Raw genomic sequence first — 18845 nt, 5'->3', positions numbered from 1 at the left:
AATGTCAGACAAGAGATGCAAGTTAGCTATAAGACTTCACAGTGTTTTTTTTTTTTTTTTAGAATTGTTAGCTCAGCTACTTGTTAGGAAAAAATAGAATGGAAAGGTCACAGCAGCCTGAAACAAGGGTCACACACTGCCATGCACTGATGTATTGTAACAGCAGGAATGGTTCTTCTATTAGAAGTTATATAAAATATGTATTAATCAGTAATTTTCTATTTCTATCAAACAGTCCTAAACTATGTGTGTAAAGAATGCAAATAATGTAAAATACATGATTTTCAAAATGTACATATATGCCATAAACATCAAAGAATCAGGAAATGTATATTATTCTATTTCAGACATTATCTATAGAATGAATGGCAAGGGCAGATGTTGTGCCCTACATATACATGCTCCAAAGCTGTAGAGTTTATATGAAGTTTTTATTAAGCTTTTGTATTGTACTACTTTGTAAGTTGCACATTTTCATTAATTCTGAATTATTCAACAGTAGCAGTAATGTAAACTGCAGCTGTTACAATAATAAATACTCTTCCTCATTAGAAATGTTATGATAAGACAATTAAGCAGTAAGAGCATATGATGACAAAGCAAGGTGAAGCAAGAAATGATTACTCTGTACTTGTATACCAAAAAAGGAAAACTTGTTGTATAGCAATACTACAAAAATAGTCTCCTGTAGCACTTTTAAAATAACTTGTAGTAGTTGCATGACCAACTTAGGACACAATGTATATCTAAAGAGGCAGGACTGCATTTGTCAAGAACTGTATAAAAGTTCTGTACTCACTGATGTATGTTGTCAGTCAGTCAGTAAACCAAGTCATATACAAGATACATGATTTGTCAGTCAGATACATGATCAGTCAATCAGCCAAATGGTCGAGGAATAATAAAAACTGTACTGACCCTGGGATGCCTTGCTTTGCTGATCATTTATTTTTCTTGTTCTTCTAACTGCCTGCATTTCTTCCTCATAGGTGCAGTGCTTGTAGATACATTTACGGTTTTGGTGCCGAAACCCGGGAGGAAGCAAAGCAGAAAGTGCAAAGGTTGGAAAGTTGAAATATTGCAGAAAGGTCTTGGCTTTTATAAGTCAGCGCGTGAAGGAAGAACAAAGAATCCTCAAGGTTGGATCAGTTTTCCTCTGTGAAGTGAAGGAAAAACAAGAATTCTCAAGGTTGGATCAGTTCTCCTCCATGGAGTCTCATCCGCAGGAAAAGGAAGGTGGAAAAAAAGGCTGCAGTTAACTCCCAAGAGGGATTTCCACACTGCCAAAATAGGATGAGACTCTAGTATTTCTGTTGTTTGTAGAATGAACTAAAGCTTTGTTCTTCTATAGTTACATGTGTAATCTGTAATTTATGAGGCATGCACTTAAAGGAATTTGCATTTTAACAAGATTTTTAAATGTGGTAGGGCTAAGGCATCACAGATGTTACTGCAATCAGAAACTATTAGATCTGAGAAACTGAATTATAAAAGTAACAGCATTAGAGATTTAAACCAGGATTTTATACTAGAAAAAGTACCTGTAGCCAAATCTAGAAACAGATATTTATTAAGATTTACTAAACCATATCAAGAAAAAAAGTCTCAAAAGAAATCTGAAAATGTTACTGAGAAAACGTCTTGAGAAAAATCTGACAGTTTTGTTTCATTCTCTGAAGGAAGAGAGATGTCAGATTCTAAAAAAAAAAAAACTCAGACAAAGCTAAGGCATCAAAGTTAATTTTATCTCCTAATTTTCCCAGATTTGAAGAAGTTATAAACCAAGCAAATAGTGCAGGTGCTGATAATTCACAGAGAGGAGATCCACCATTTTTATTACATATTATTCACGCATGGGTCAGTCAAAGACAACAAATGTTAAAGGAAAAAAGAGAAGTCCTATTTTTAAACTGCCTTCTTTGATTTATTAGTTTACAGGGTAGGGAAAACCAAATCAAAATAAAATAGATTTTGTTAAAAAAAAACATTCATTCCAGCTCTCTTACAACAGTTTTTGTGTACATTAGAACAACACAGGACTATAGAAGCTTTGTAAAAAAATATATATATTCCCACTTACAGGAAAGGGTAAAAGGATCAGACAGACAAGTAAAAGAGACAGCAGATGAACTAACAGCTTTACATAATGAAATTAAAGAAAGAGAACACTAATGCCACATGCTCAAATTTGGGTAAAACAAACACTTAGATACATATTTAATAGATACAGAAACTGCAGCTAGCATTACTACAAGAACATTCCCAGGAACAAGAACTATAAACCTGCAAGGGTTGGGAGGAAAAAGTTCTCAAGCTCAAGTAAGTCTCCCTGTAGAAAACAAAGATGGGGGAATACATCTTCCAGCATGCATGGGTATCAGGTCCTCAACTATAAAACATCACTGGAAATGATATCTTAAAACAAAGAGGTTACATTATAGGTTTGTGCCACAGAGAATTGATTAAGAGACCATTAAATGAAGTATTAGTAATCTCTGAAGCATTATGCAAATACAGTATCAAAGACCCAGGAACAGTATGATTTAGTTGAGTTATTAAAAACACCAAAACAAGAGTTAGCTCAGCTAATTTATTGCTATCAGAATATTTTTGCCAAACATAGGAATGATTGTGGACAAGTCCCTGACTTTATTCTTAACGTAAGAGGCAGTCCCAAGAAACCTATAAAACAATATCCAGTAAAGAAAGAGGCAGAAGAGGCAATACTAAACACTGTGAAAGCTTTAGAAGCTCAAGGGGTAGTGAGAAAAATTAATTCATTCATCAGCTAACAATCCATACTGGCCTGTACAGAAGCCAGATGGAAGTTATCATCTTAGTGTTGATTACAGAGGACTTGATAAGGTGATACCTCATTCTTTGCCAATAGTAGGAAGCATGCCTATCTTATTGCTCAGATTCAGGAAAAAATGAAAATTTTCTCCACATTAGATGTGAGCAATGGCTTCTGGAGTATTACTCTAGGTAAAGACTCACAATGGAAATTTGCTTTTACTGTAGAAAGCCAACAATATACTTGGATAAGAATGCCTCAGGGCTTTCATAATGCTCCAACAGTTTTTCATCATCTAATGCAGGAAATACTAAAACTACTAGAATGTAGACCTTCTATTATTCAATACGTGGATGACATACTTGTAGGAATAGAAACTGAAAAGCAGCACTTAAATGCATTAGCAGAAATTTTCCAAGCAATAAGACCATCAGGATTAAAACTGAACCTTAAAAAAAGTCAGTTTATGAAAGATTCTATTACCTTCTTGGGTGTCACGGTATCAGCAGGAACAAGAAACATTAGTGAAGACAAAAAGCAACTAATTAGACAGTTACCAATTCCAGTTACTGTCACAGGGTTAGGGCAAGCCCTAGGAATCTTTGGATTCTCAAGGGAATGGATACCAGATTATACAGGAAAAGCAAAACCCTTGACTGATATGCTTAAAGGAAACAAAAAGGGAGATGAACTTCTCAATTGGAATGATGAGTCAGTCACTAGCAGCTTTCTCTATGGTCAACGAAGAACTCATTTCTGCACCTGCTTTGGGTGTCCCAGAAAGAGATAAAGAGTTCATCATACAGTTTGGACACAATAGTCTAACTATGATGGCCATAGTGTTGCAAAAATGAGGATAGTACAGTTGTGTACACTTACCATAAATGTAGATGCTCGAGTGTATTCACTGTCGCAGTCATTACATTTGGGTTATCTGCCTGCAGGTAGCCCTCAGCCAGCCTGAATATCAAAGTCTTGGATTCCTGCACTGGATGCTGTCCCTTCTTCCATGACATCAGGTCGTCAGGGGTATAAAACATGCAGCCGACACCATTACATCAGTTTTTTTGCCCCAGATGTCAGGTGCTCCCATAATGGGAAGCAATTATATGTTATGTTACACCTCCAACAAAAAGCAAATACACCAGAAAGCTCAAATACACCAAACAAGAAGGAAAGGTAGAGCCAAGAGAAGTCAGGGGCTGGAGGGAGGGTAACCAGGACTGCAACAGTGAATACACTCGAGCATTTACATTTATGGTAAGTGTACACAACTGTACTATGTTCTTCATGTTTCACTGTTGCAGTCATTACATTTGGGTAGATTCCCAAAGCTAAGGCATGGATTAGGAAGTTAGAGAGCATTAGGACCAGCTATTAAGCCCTGCAAAACTCCAGTGGCAAACCCAGCTCTGGATTTAGAAAAAATAGGCATGTGGTAATGCTTGGTGAAGGTATGACCAGAGCTCCAGGTAGCAGCTTCTAGGATGTCCTGGTAGGGACCCCCACTGAGAAAGGCTGTACAGGTAGATGCAGCCCTGGTGGAATGTGATCTTATCCCCTGTGGGGTAGGTTTTCCATGGTGCTTATAGCAGAAATGAATGCAATGGGCTATCCATTTAGAAATGGTTTGCTTTGAAATGGCCTTCCCCTCTGCCCCTGCAGCAAAGCCAACTAGCAGCTGTTCAGATTTCCTGAGAGGCTTAGTCCTGTCCAAATAAAATCTAAGTTGCCTGTGCACGTCCAAAGAGTGTAAAATTCATTCTCCTTTGTTTTGTGGATTAGGAAAAAAGGTAGGCAAATGAATGGACTGATTTAGGGCCACACTAGACACCACCTTGGGCATAAAGGAAGGATTGGACCTGAGGGAAACCCTGTCTGCATAGAAGATAATGAAGGGCTCCACTGCTATGAGGGCCTGTAATTCAGACACTCTTCTTGCCGAAGTGATGACTAGAAGGAAGGCTGTTTTCCAAGAAAGGAATTTCAACTCTACAGTTGCAGCTGGTTCAAATGGAGGGAGAGTGAGCTTTTCCAATACAAAGTTAAGGTCCCAGGCTGGAGTAGGGGCTTGCCTGAGGGGGGGTCTTAAATTTTTAGCCCCTTTGAGGAATTGCTTTAACAGGGGGTGAGAGAAGAGGGGTGGTTCAGTATTATAATGTGCTGAAATTGCAGAGGCATGAATTTTAATTGATGAGAAGGATAGGCCCTTGTGGAGCATTTCTGTTAAGTACTGAAGAATAAGAGATAAACTGGGCACCATCGTGCCCATACCCTTGGTCTGGCTCCAGGAACAGTATATTTTCCACTTTTCAGCATAGGATTTTCTAGTACTAGGTCTCCTTGCTTCCAGAATGACATCTAGCACCTGCTTACTGAGGGATGCTATTGGAGAGCTCAAGGAATTAGCCAGGCTGCAAGGTTCAGGGCTTGAAGCTGAGAGTGCAGAATCTGGCCTGCCTGCTGGGACAGCAGGGAAAGTGTCTGAGGTAGATGCCATGGATCCAGCGGTATCATACTGAGCAAGAAGGGGTACCAGTGCTGGCGAGCCCAGTCTGGTGCAATCAGTATTGTATTTGGTTTGTTCTGTTTGATCTTTAGCAGAACCTTTGAGAGAAGAAGCAGAGGGGGAAAGGCATAAACTGAGCGGCTTTCCCAGGTAAAGGACAGGACACCCACTTTCCAAGCTTGACTGTGGAGAGTCCTTGTGCAGAATTTGTCCAATTGGTAGTTTTGAGGGGAGGCAAACAGGTCTATCTCTGGAGTCCCCCATTTGTTCCTCAAGAGGTTGAATATTTTTGGTTCCAGTTTCCATTCGTGTGGGTCCATGTGATTTCTGTTTAGGTCATCTGCCAGTGAATTTAGCTTGCCTGGCAGGAACTGAGCTTGTAGGTGCACTTGGTAGCTCAAGGCTGTGTTCCACAGAGTCATGGCTAGTCTGCAGAGAGAGTACGAGTGGGCTTCCCCCCTGTTTGTTTATGTACCACATAACTATGGTGTTGTCTGTCTTTACCAATAATTGTCCTGGAAGGATATGGTCTTTGAAGGCTGTCAGGGAATTCTGTACAGCTAACATTTCTTTTTGGTTGATATGCAGGTGCATCTGACTCGGGTTCCATTTGCCCTGAATGCACCGTCCTGCCAAGTGAGGCCCCCATGCATAGTTTGATTAGTCTGTAGTCAGGGTTTGAGCGGCAGGGGGTAGATTGAAAGGGAGCCCCTTGTTTAGGCGGCAGGCCTCTGCCCACCCAAGGAACTCTGTCTTTATACAAGGAATGATAGGAATCACTGACTCCAGGTCCTGAGAATGTTGACACCATAGGCTTTTTAGATACCATTGTAGTGCTTTACGTTTTTTAATATCATGTGCGATCAATAAAACAGTGGATTTTATTCTGGTGAACCTTCCAGTGCGTTATTTTTGGTTACCATTGTAGTTTCCTCATATGTAGTCTTGCATATGGAATTAGTTGAATGCAAGAGGCCACGAACCCCAGGGCTTGCAGGATTTTCCTTGCAGATAGCTGGGTCTTTGTGGCCAGTAGTTTGAAGTAGGCTGTCAAATAAACTTGTTTCTCTGGGGTGAGGTAAGCCATCTGGGAAGTTATGTTCAAGTTTGCTCCCAGGAATACAATTTGTTGGCAGGGTACTAGATGAGATTTCTTTTCGTTTATGGTGTACCCCAGCGAGGTTAGAAGTTTCTTTACAAATGCCAGATGTTTTAATAGCATGTCCTGGTTTTCTGCCTGAATGAGACAATCATCCAGGTATGGGTATATTTGAATATTTCTCTGCTAGCAAAATGCAATGGCTGGAGCTAGACACTTTGTGAATACCCTGGGCGCAGTAGATAAGCCAAATGGAAGTGCAGAGAACTAATAGTGCATGGAGCCTGCTCTGAAATGTAGGCATTTCCTCCAAGATTCCCTTACTGGAATGTGCAGGTAAGCTTCCTTTAAGTCTAAGGCTGCCAACCAGGCATCTTTGCCTAGCATAGGTAGCAGCTGTTGAAGTGTTAGCATTTTGAATTTTGGGATTACCAAAAAGTTTAGAATAGAGAGGTCCAGGATAGGACGCCAGGAGCTGTCTTTTCTGGGTACCAGGGAAAAGTCTTGAGTAAAGACCTTGTCCCCTTTCTTCTGCTGGGACCGGTTGAATAGCCCTGATACTTAGAAGACAGTGAACCTGCTGCTGAGCCTCTGCCCGCTGATTTGGGGGTAGGTCAGGCCAACTGTTTGGGGTTGGTAAGGTGTGGAAGTGGAATCTGTATCCTTGGAAAACTATATTTAAAACCCATTTGTCCTGGGTAATGAGTTCCCAGTTTTTTGCATGCAGGGTGATCTTTCCCCCTAAGGGAGCAGGCAGTTGAGCAGGGCTTGGAAGGGTTAAGGTTAAGTCATTGTGGCATTTTTCCATAGGGGGGTGTCTTACTACTTCCAGCTTTAGAAGTGGGAGCCCCCCACTGCTTAGGCCTGTGGGTACCTTGAGACTGCAGCCTAGGTGGTCTGCTGCTCCTGGGTTTGGACTGAGAAGGCCTGGAAGAGACTGGAAAGGATCAATTCTTAGAAGGCCAATGTCTACTAAATCTGGGAGGCTGTACTTGCAGGAAATCTTTAGCAGTTTGCATAGATTTAGCTTTTTCCTCCATCTTTTTAAGGACTTCTTCTGCTTTGTTGCCAAACAGGCGGTCTTGGTTTAAGAGAGCATCCAGTAATTTAGCTTTAACATGATCTGGCAAGTTTTGCTCCTTAAGCCAAGCATGCCTTCTGAGTACAGACCCAGTGACAGCAGCCCTGCAAGATGCTTCTAAAGAGTCAAAACCACATTGCAAAGTATGTTTACCAACTTGTTCAGCAGAATGCATTAAATCCTGTAATTCTTTATGTTCAGCACAGTCAGGAATCAACATCATTTTCTGTTTTAGTCCCATAATGTGCTGCTACTTTAACATATGAAACTGGAAGTTTAAGGCCCTAATGGCCAAAGTAGCAGAAGTGTATACCTTCTTACCCCATCTATCCAAGGCCCTGGAATCTCTATCTGAGGGGGTAGGGTTTTTGGCAGCAGTAGCCTTAATGCCCTTTGGTCCTTGGGAAATGGTCTCTGGATCCGCAGTAAGATTCTTGAAGAGGAACTTGTGAGAGTCGGGTACTTTGCAATACCTGTCAGGTTTTCTGGGAGCTGGAGGTAAAGTGTCTGGGGCCAGGCTAGATTCCAAGAAGGCATCATCTACAATGTCCAGAACAGGAGGGATAGCTAAAGGCCTGTGTTGAGAGAGGAGTAAGAATTCCTTAAGCCTCTTTTTGGAGTCAAGTGTAATCCTGGCTTTCCCAGTGGAAATGCTCCCTAAGAGTATGCAAGGTTTCACCAAAAGAAAAATCTTCTGGAGGGGAAGCAGAGGGAATGGAATCCTCTGCATCAGAATCCTCACAGGTAGATAAGGGCAAATTCTGGTAATAAGAAGAAACAGAAATTTCAGAATCCTGATCAGAAGAATCAGAAGGAAAATCAGTCCTAGGTCTCTGCCCCCCCTAATTAAAGTAATAAGATCTTCAGCCATTGTAAGCATTTGTTTTTTAGGCATATGGGCCTGACCTTGCAGTTTGGATGTCGGTTTTCTAGGCGTGGGTCGAGTTTTAGGTCTTGATGAAGAAGATGGCGTCGGTTTAAAATGCAACTCTGTAGGCTTGAATACATCCTCGGAAACCGGTGCCAGCACAGCGGCTCCAGACCCATCCAAGGTAGAGACATCCGCAGGTGCCATAGTCGAAGAAGCATCTCACGGCATACCGGACTCCGAATTGGTCTCAGTAGAGGCCTGCGAATCTGAAGTAGTGGGTATCAGGGGCTGCGAAAGCGCTTCACTGAGTACCAACGAACTGGCGACTACCTTAACAGAAGCGTTGTCGGCAGTTTTGGACCTATATGGTCTGTCTCTGTCTTTATCCTTACTTTTTTTGGAATATCGGTAGTCGGATGGCTTACCGAAGCCATTTCAGGATAGTTAAACCGAGTACCAAAATAATTTGCTGCAAAAATAAACCAACGACGAATAGTTTGGGGGTTGAATAAGGCACAAGGCCGACAGCGAGGGACGTTGTGGTCTGGGCCTAGGCAAGGAATGCAGTACGAATGAAAATCTTTATAAGGTATTTGCTTTCCACAGGTAAGACAATTAACTTTTATTGACATCGGTTTAAGAGCAAGAAAAAGGATCCCCAACATTATACTTCGCTTTTTTGAAGACTTCAGTTCTGAAACTCGAAAACGAAAATTTCAGGAGTCATCCGACCGGCACTTGCAAACTGCTTCTGCTTCGGGCACCACGCGGCAAGAAAGACTGATGTAATGGCGTCGGCTGCATGTTTTAAACCCCTGACAACCTGATGTCATGGAAGAAGGGACAGCATCCGATGCAGGAATCCAAGACTTTGATATTCAGGCCGGCTGAGGGCTACCTGCAGGCAGATAACCCAAATATAATGACTGCAACAATGAAACATGAAGAACATCTCAATATCAGGTTTTGGGTTACTATTCCCGAGCTATGAGAAAGGAATGAGAGAATGTGTGAAGCAGGCCATCATAGCAGAATGGTGTCCTGAAGTAACATGCCATATGACTGAAGGCTCTCCAAATGTGCTACAGACCACACATACTCCAGTGAAATACATGTTAGAAGGAAATCCAAAGGGCATGAATAATGCATGACTTGGTAGAATCACTGCAAGTTTTGCAAGTCAGAAAGGAGGAATCACAGTAAAAATCCCTCGGATTAAGTTTTTACCAGAACTGTTTAATTACCAAGGGGAATCTCATGAGCGTCCTGACTTGGAAAATGAAGAACACTTAACGGTAAGCACCCAAACTATTGAACAGCACCAGATTCTGGAGCACTGAAATAGGGTGTTTTATGACAGAATGGGTAATATACAATGCAGAGACAAAAGCAAGAAGGGTAGTCTCCCAGGGGGATGCTCAGCACAAAGAGCTGAACTACTTAAACAAACCTTGTTATTGCCCAGACCTGTAAACATTTATACAGACAGTGAATATGTAGTCCGAGTCTTAACATCATATCTTCCCATTTGGGCAAGGAGAGGTTTGATTATAGCTGTTAATAAACCAATCAGTCATCAAGAAGTGTTGACAGAAATTTGGAGTTTGATAAAAGATGACACTCTTTCTACAGTGAGTATAAATAAGGTCAAAGCTCACACCAAAAATGAGGTACACAGTCAGGCTAATAAAATAGTAGATCAGCTAGCAAAAGAAGGGGCCCTTGACTCCAAAGAAACTTATCCAATACAAAATGTTCCTCAATACTGGGCATGGGAAACAAATGACATGGAAGAAAAACAAATAAGGGAAATGGTACAAAATATTTTGAATAAGTGCCAAATACAAATGGACTTACCTCTAAATCCTTTACCTTTACATTGTACAGCTTACTTTTGTAGAGATCAGTGTACAGAGTATGAACATAGAGTGGAAAGTGAGGTAGGTAAAATTACCCAACTCCAGTGTGATGGGATCATAACACATACTGTATGATGATTAACAGTGACAGAAACAGATGAAATGAAGCCGTTGTGGGGTCCTGAATTTGAACAAGCTGCGCATATGACCTTAAATGCAAAAGCAAACAAAGATAATCAGCAGTTAGGAAGCTTAGTAAAAATTTAAGAGAACAGCCAGACATCATTAAGAAAGAGAAAATAGAAGAATTTGAAATAATACAAGGAAGTGAATGGAAATGGGTTAGATTTCCAGAACCTTGGTCGGTACTAGGAGAATTCAAAAAAGGTCCTTTACATAGGGTACAAACAATTGAGCCTGAAAATGAAAAATGTTGTTAACATCATAATTTCCTAGATCATCCAGGAAGGGAAAGACTACAACAAATTGTTAGTTCTAGATTTAAATGGGAAGGAATGACAACAGACATCCAAAATCATGTAGATAGATGTGTCACATGTGCCATGCACAATGTGGGAAAACGAAATAGGAGAAAACAATATAGACTCCCTCAAGCATTGGGACCCTGGGAAAGGGTTCAAATGGATTTTGTAGGACCTCTTCCAACAGCACCAGGAGGGTTTTGTTTCTTACTTACTTTGATAGATAAATATACTGGATGGGTGGAAGCTCATCCAACAAAAAAGGAAGATGCAAACTCAGTAGTTAGAATAATAAGTGAAAGGATCATTCCAACATGGGGAGTGCCCCAAGAAATACAAAGTGATCAAGGGACTCACTTTACTGGAAAAATGACAAAACAAATGTGTACAACTTGGGGAATCAAGCAAAGGTTTCATACTCCTTACCATCCTCAGAGTTCTGGAAAAGTTAAAAGAGCTAATAGGACTCTGAAGGAAGGATTAAAGAAAATGATTTCTGAATATGGGAATCATTGGGTAAAACATTTACCCAACATTTTGATTAAGATGTGAAATTTTCCTCAGGGATGTGGGTTAACTCCACATGAACTAATGATGGGTTGACCTATGAATTTACAAGCAGGAGAAATCAATTATGGGATACCATTAGAAGAAACAAAATTGTGGGACCAGCTCCAAGACCAAATCAGTTGGGCAAAAGGGGGAGTCTGGGAAACTGGACAAGCCTATAATTTAGAAGTCTGTAAACAAAATGAGATTTGGGAATCGAGGGAGGTACAATTGGAACAAGGAGATTTTGTAATGGTCCATCAGTTTGGAAACGCAAGTAAATGGGATTCAAAATGGATAGGACTCTACATTGTTACCAAAGTGGGTTGGTGGCTGTACAAATCCAGCTATATAAAAATCAGCCACCAAGATCATGTTAAAAGATTAAAATGGAGGGGAGAAAACTGAATAACTTATAAATGTAATAACTGACGTAAAGGGGCATAATATCAAATACAAGCAATAATAACACAATTCTTTTCTCTTCCAGCAACTATTGAATCATGAAAATCCTGATATTAATTGTGATCCTGATGAATCTTTACTCCTCAATTTACGGAAAGGTGGACTTCAATACCTTTACCAAATCACTGGAAATGTACTCAGAAACTTTGAATGCTAAACAATGCTGGATCTGTGGTGAGATACCACAAGATGCAAACAATGGAATTCCATTACGACCTATTCCATTTACCCTTCTGGAAATGTTGAACCTCACAAATCAAGACTGGGTTCCAGGAAATAACTCTTTCCCAAAGACACATCCTTTCTTGAGGCTTGTCCATACAAATGTGACTGCTGTTTGTTTACGAGAAGAAGGAACAAGTAATCACCCATTTCTTGGGAAATGTCCTTGTAGTATTATTTATGCTACCCGAAATGCCAGTGAGCAATGTTTTGAGCATTTTAGTAATGAAACTTGCTGGACATTTAAAAAAGCTAGAATTACACATTGGGTTTCAAAATGGATGGTTCCAATTCGAACAGGCATATATTACATATGTGGTAATAAAGCCTACAAATGGCTTCCTGAGAACTGGACTGGATTGTGTTACTTGCGACATGTAATTTCATCCATTAGACATACTACAACCTTACCTGATTCTAATATTAGAAATGTTAGATTAAAAAGACATATTAACATAGAGAAAATGATGTAGGAGATAATGTCCTTGCAGGAGCAGCAATTTTTCCATTCTATGGAGCAGGGAAAGCTATTTGGGAAATTAGAAAATTGGCAGGATTATTGGAGGGATTAAGTAATGCTATATTCAAAGCAATAAAAGAAGTTACTTTAGAAGTGACCGCTGTGAAAACTATGGTCTTACAAAACCGCATGGCATTAGATTTTGTTCTTGTTGGTAAAGGGGGTACTTGTGCATTAATAGGAGAATAATGTTGTACTTATATTCCTGATAATAAACCTGAAATCAGGAGTCACGTCAAGCTAATTGAGGAAGTTGCTCAAAAAGCACAAATACAAAAAGAAACATGGTTCTCTTTGCTGAGCGGTTCTATCAGTAGCTGGGGAGGAAAAATAATGCAGCTTATACTGGTCATAGTTGGCATTTAAGGATGTATAAGCCTAGTAATTGTTGTCATCAAGTGTGGAATCGAATGTGTAAGACGGCAAGCAGCACAGGTTTTGACAGTGGACCAAATGCATCAGGTCCATGGCACTGTACCAAAGAAGCTTGATAATATGCACTAAACAAAATCAACAAACATGAGTTCTCATGTCTGTTCAGGGGGAACTGTTATAGCATTGGGATCTCAAGCAATGTTGGGACACCAGCTTACAGAAATCTTCTCTGAGCAGCATGTGTGAACAATCTTTTATGTGAATGCCAGTGACATATAAAGCTGCATGGAAATACAATGCCTGGCTAAAAGAGCATCAGCCAAGATAAGATAGTGCTTATGAATAATTCATCTCTTTATCAAGGCATAATTATTAATATAAGCAAATAGTTATGTTGAAAATAATTCCTCTAATAATCAAATGTCAGACAACAGATGCAAGTTAGCTATAAGACAGTGTTCTTTTTTTAGAATTGTTAGCTCACCTACTTGTTAGGAAAAAATAGAATGGAAAGGTCACATCAGCCTGAAACATGGGTCACACACTGAAACGCACTGATGTATTGTAACAGCAGGAATGGCTCTTCTATTACAAGTTGTATAAAACATGTAGTAATCAGTACTTTTCTATCAAACATTCCTAAACTATATGTATAAAGAATGCAAATAATGTAAAATATATGATTTGTAAAATGTACATATATGCCATAAACATCAAAGAATCAGGAAATGCATAGTATTCTATTTCATACATTATCTATAGAATGAATGACAAGGGCAGATGCTGTGCCTTCCATATACATGCTGCAAAGCTGTGGAGTTTATATGAAGTTTTTATTAAGCTTTTGTATTGTACTGCTTTGTAAGTTGCAAATTTTCATTAATGCTGAATTATTCAACAGTAGCAATAATGTAAACTGCAGCTGTTACAATAATAAATACTCTTCCTCATTAGAAATGTTATGATAAGACAATTAAGCAGTAAGAGCATATGATGACAATGCAAGCTGAAGCAAGAAATGATTACTCTGTACTTGTATACGAAAAAAAGGAAAACTTGTTGTATAGCAATATTACAAAAATAGTCTGCTGTAGCACTTTTTAGACAACTTGTAGTCGTTGCATGACCAACTAAGGACACAATGTATATCTAAAGTGGCAGGACTGCATTTGTCAAGAACTGTACAAAAGTTCTGTACTCACTGATGCATGCTGTCAGTCAGTCAGTAAATCAAGTCAGAGACATGGTTTGTCAATCAGATACATTATCTGTCAGTTAATCAGCCAAATTAGCTAGTCGAGGAATAATAAAAACTGTACTGACCCTGGGATGCCTTGCTTTGCTGATCATTTATTTTTCTTGTTCTTCTAACTGCCTGTATTTTTCCTCATAGGTGCAGTGCTTTTAGATACGTTTACAGACAGAAAGAAAGTTAAATCAATGTGCATAGACATACAATGTAAGAATAACATCAAACGTAGAAGTGGACAAGCTAAACAAATACATCCATCAAAAACCTAACAATTCATCTCACTAAAACAACTCCTAAGTAATTTAAGAAAGTTTTGAGTATGTAACCAAGTAAATCTCCTCATAACATTACCAGTTGCAGCACCCCTGTAAGTGGCATCAGCCAAATCATAAGCACATTTCAGAGTGGGTAGGCACTTCAGACACAGAAGTAATAAGACTATACAAAGATGTTTTTCCTCAGACAAGGGAAAAGATACCATAATGTTACTTTATTCTTAAAAGGGGCAAACATAAACTTTAACATGAGAACTTGACCGCTAATCATTCTAAAAATACGTTTTACAGAGGAATACCCCATTTCCCAAATCTATCAATAGCTTTCCCATTCTTGACAGAAGGGGAGGTATTAGTACTGACCAGGTGTTTGGCAGCACCTGGGTGCACTAGGGAAATCACTGCTGGGTTTGATCTGGGGTTAGAATATAAACACCTTGAACAACTGAGGAACATTACAACTGAGGAACGTTACACAGTCTATCTGCTTACTTCGGAGACAAAAGGCTGGTTGTTAGGCAAGTTACAGGTTCTAATAAATACATCTTCCAATGCTGGAAGAACAAGAGAAACTGGTAGAGGTTCAGGAAATTTCACTTGAGGTCAATCATAATATTTCTTAAGAGACAGTGGAATGTCATTTTGTTTCTCCTAAAACAACTGATTCATTATGGAAACTGTTTCAAATCTTTCAAACAGACTGTCAGAAGCCACACTTTCCCCAGAATCAGAATCGGAAATCTGAGGATGAAAAAACTGAATGTGTCCCTTCACAATCAATTTGCGTTACAAGATCTTAAATCTCCTCAGAAAATAAATAATCACGTTTTCTTAAGAAAAACAGTAGGCCTGGAAGGGTCAAGTGCCTGAGCTTTAAGCCCAATAAATCACTCCTGTCCAAAGTAGCTGAGACATGAGTAGATGTACATTCTGAAGTGGCAGACCTACTTTTCAGGAAAAATCTTAGGGACAGGTACCCCAGACTGGTTAGTCAAAGAGAAATTCCCTGCTGCTTCCTCTAGAACTGACAAAAGTAGTTATCTCTTGCCTGCCAAACTTCAACAGCTGCAGAGGGACAAGTCTAACCCCCAGTCAATAGTGGCTGTAGGGACCACACCAGAGGGAGCCAAGGAAAAAATGAATAGAGACAAATAGTCTAAGGAATCAGAAATGGCCAAAGTGAGGCATGTTAAGTAGCCCACTATAGTAGCAAAGGCTGCTTGCTATTTTTTTTTTTTTTTTTTTTTTGTGGCCAGAAGGAAGAACTGAGGAACCAGTAAGTTCATAGGTTCATAGATTAGTACTAGGCTAACTGCTCTTGTGGGCCATTTTCAGCCTAGCCAATTACCCCATGTCAGAATCAAACTCTGCACCTTGTGTTTGTAAGGCAAACACCTTAACTGGAACCTGTGTTCTGAGAGACTGCTTTCCAATCTATCTGCAAATATACAGACGGAGTATATTTTTTTGGTTTTAGAGCGTGTACTGTTAGTTGTTGCTTAGATCTCTGTTGAAACTGCTTTCCCACTCCCACCCCACTATTTTCTGCCGAGTCTTCAGTTGGTATAACTGTTTTTTTACAGCTTGTGTGTTATCTAACTCAAGGATAACTTGCATAAAATTAGACCTGTTAGTAACAGCCTGCATTTAATTGCTGGAACCTGTGTTCTGAGAGAATGCTTTCCAATCTACCTGCAAATATACAGAGCTGAGTTTATATTTTTGGTTTTAGAGTTTGTTAATTGTTGCTTAGATCTCAGTTGAAACTGTTTTCTCCACCGCCTTGTCTTCAGTTGGTATAACGGGTTTTTACAGTTTGTGTGTTATCTAACTCAAGGATCACTTGCATAAAATTAGACCTGTTACTAATAGCCTGCATTTAATTTCTGGAACCTGTGTTCTAAGATACTGCTTTCCAATCTATCTGCAAATATACAGAGCTGAGTATATTTTTGTGGTTTTAGAGTTTGTACTGTTAGTTGTTGCTTAGATCTCTATTGAAACTGTTTTCCCCACCCCTATTTTCTGCCATGTCTTCAGTTGGTATAACTGTTTTTACAGCTTGTGTGTTATCTAACTCAAGGATCACTTGCATAAAATTAAACTTGTAACAGCCTGTATTTAATTGCTGGAACCTGTGCTCTGAGAGACTGCTTTCCAATCTATCTGCAAATATACAGAGCTGAGTATATTTTTTTTGGTTTTAGAGTTTAGTTGTTGGTTAGATCTCTGTTGAAACTGTTGTCTCCCTGTTCTGAGAGACTGCTTTCCAATCTATCTGCAAATATACAGAGCTAAGTATATATATTTTTTGGTTGATCTCTGTTGAAACTGTTGTCTCCCTGTTCTGAGACTGCTTTCCAATCTATCTGCAAATATACAGAGCTGAGTATATTTTTTTGGTTTTAGACATTGTATTGTTAGTTGTTGCTTAGATCTCTGTTGAAACTGTTTTGTCCCACCCATCCTTCCTATTTTTGGCTTGTAGTTTAAATTTGGTGGCTTTTGCAGTTGCCCGCCCCACTGTAGATTTGATCTGGGACACTCCCCCAGTCCCATCTCTTTACCACATTCTACCTAATAAACTCTTTCTGCACTTGTTTTTAGTCCTTTTTAATTTAATTGCATTTTTTAAACTGTGTTTGGTCTAACATTGCTACATACTCAAGTGTGCTAGCTTGCACTGCATGTGAATTGTTTTTACTACCGTTTTTGCTACTTTTCTGTAAAAAAAAACTGTAAGCCTGTTTCCTACCTTTCCTGTAACTAGTGTTCCAGATACAGATGACTGTACATAAGCTTCTGAACCCCCAAGCCTTTCTGTGTTGGAGGGAAGCCTTCTAGCTTATCAGTGGGAGTGGTAAGCACTAGGTAACCTGTCTACCACATAAGGAGTGGTTCTGGCCCAGGAATTTTAGTTATTGGCTGTTTGGGCAATCTCTTCCATCTCTCTTAACTTTCTGATTTGAAAGCCTGCATTTGCACTTGTTTCTGTCTTGTAACTCATCTAGTGCAGATACGGATTCTTAGTTTTAGCACTTACATTTGCTTATTCATACTCAGCACTTATTCAGAACTTGTAAGCACTAAATAAGCTACTAATTACTATAGCACTCAACCTTCCTCATTACCTAGAGGAAAACGGTTTTTGTACTTACTTTTCTCACTTGCTTAGAGAAAAACAGCTCTTGTACTCACTTTCCTCACTTATCTAGAGGAAAATATTTTTTTATTCAGGCATGTCTAAGGGTCAGCTCCCAGTGTTCTCTCCTATCTAATGAATCTGGGCATCTTGAGGCAATGTAGAAACTGCCTCATGTACACATACAACCCTTTCCTCCTACCTCCCAACACTACAACCTGTGAGAGATGCACTTATCTAGCCAAACTGGAGGTAAAGCTCTCTCCAACCAAGAGGAGAAGGTAAACATTTGCACCACACCACACTCATCACATGGTCTCACTAAATCTACACCACCAAAATCCACACATCGTAACACAAAAACATTTGCAGAGGCTCTCAATAATAATCTGTCTAAGCAACAGAGACCTCCAAAGCAGAAACGCAAGCAACCTCCATCCCCCAACACAACCCAAATGATACATAGCCCACAGACTCAGTGTGCCACTCAACAGCCAATAAGGCAAAACAAGTACCCAACACACTAGTAATACGTGACTCTATAGTCAGGCACACTGATGTCCCACTCACCAGGCTAAACAAGGAGAAGGTTACTGTCAGCTGCCTGTTGGGTGCCAGGATCTGCCACATAACCCACGCACTCAGGTCACTCCACAACAAGTACAAATATGACTCTGTCATTGTCCATGTTGGTATGAATGATCTGAGATGTACCTCCCTGGACTACATGAAAAGAGACATGGAAGAGCTCTCCAATCTTGTAGCCCAGGCAGGTATGACCCTAGCCCTGAGTAGCATCCTGCCATTGCCCAGAATGATACCACAGTACAAGGACAAAATGATTGACTTCAATAATTGGCTAAGCTTCTGGTGTCATTCTAAGGGGATCCAGTATCTGTCTGCTTGGGATGACATGGTCAACAAACCACAATGCTTTGCCACAGATGGCCTGCACCTGTCGCCCCTGGGATTCCGGACACTGGCTAAGGCTCTTGCTGCCCCTAAAGTGCCTTTTTTAGGCAAGGTTCAAATAAATTCCCCACCGTAACAGGAACAGGCAAGCAAAAACTGAGGGTAATGCTACTCAATGCTAGAAATCTAAATCTCAAAATGCACTCACTCGAGGCACTCCTTAAAATGGAGAACATCGATATCTGTGCAGTGACTGAGACCTGGTTCAAGGCTCCAGAGAGCACCCCTGCACTACCAGGCTATAACTCATACCACACTTTTTGCCCATGTAACCTGGACCAAAACACCAAAGGCGGAGGTGTGTCCATATTCATTAAGGATATCCACACCTCCAGGCTAGTTGCTCAGCATAATGCATCCAAGGTTATCCAAGTGCAA

At 39.9% G+C, this 18845-nt stretch overlaps 1 protein-coding gene across 4 annotated transcripts in view; it reads right to left on the bottom strand.

Moving 5' to 3' along the window:
• DHX57 (DExH-box helicase 57) overlaps window positions 1-18845 on the bottom strand; it is a 2066546-nt gene that overhangs the window by 574487 nt on the left and 1473214 nt on the right. The window lies entirely within an intron of this gene.

The sequence above is a fragment of the Protopterus annectens genome, chromosome 1.part2, assembly GCF_019279795.1.
Source record: "Protopterus annectens isolate FY-2018-M chromosome 1.part2, PAN1.0, whole genome shotgun sequence".
NCBI lineage: Eukaryota > Metazoa > Chordata > Ceratodontiformes > Protopteridae > Protopterus > Protopterus annectens.
This window is presented reverse-complemented; position numbering and strand designations above follow the sequence as displayed.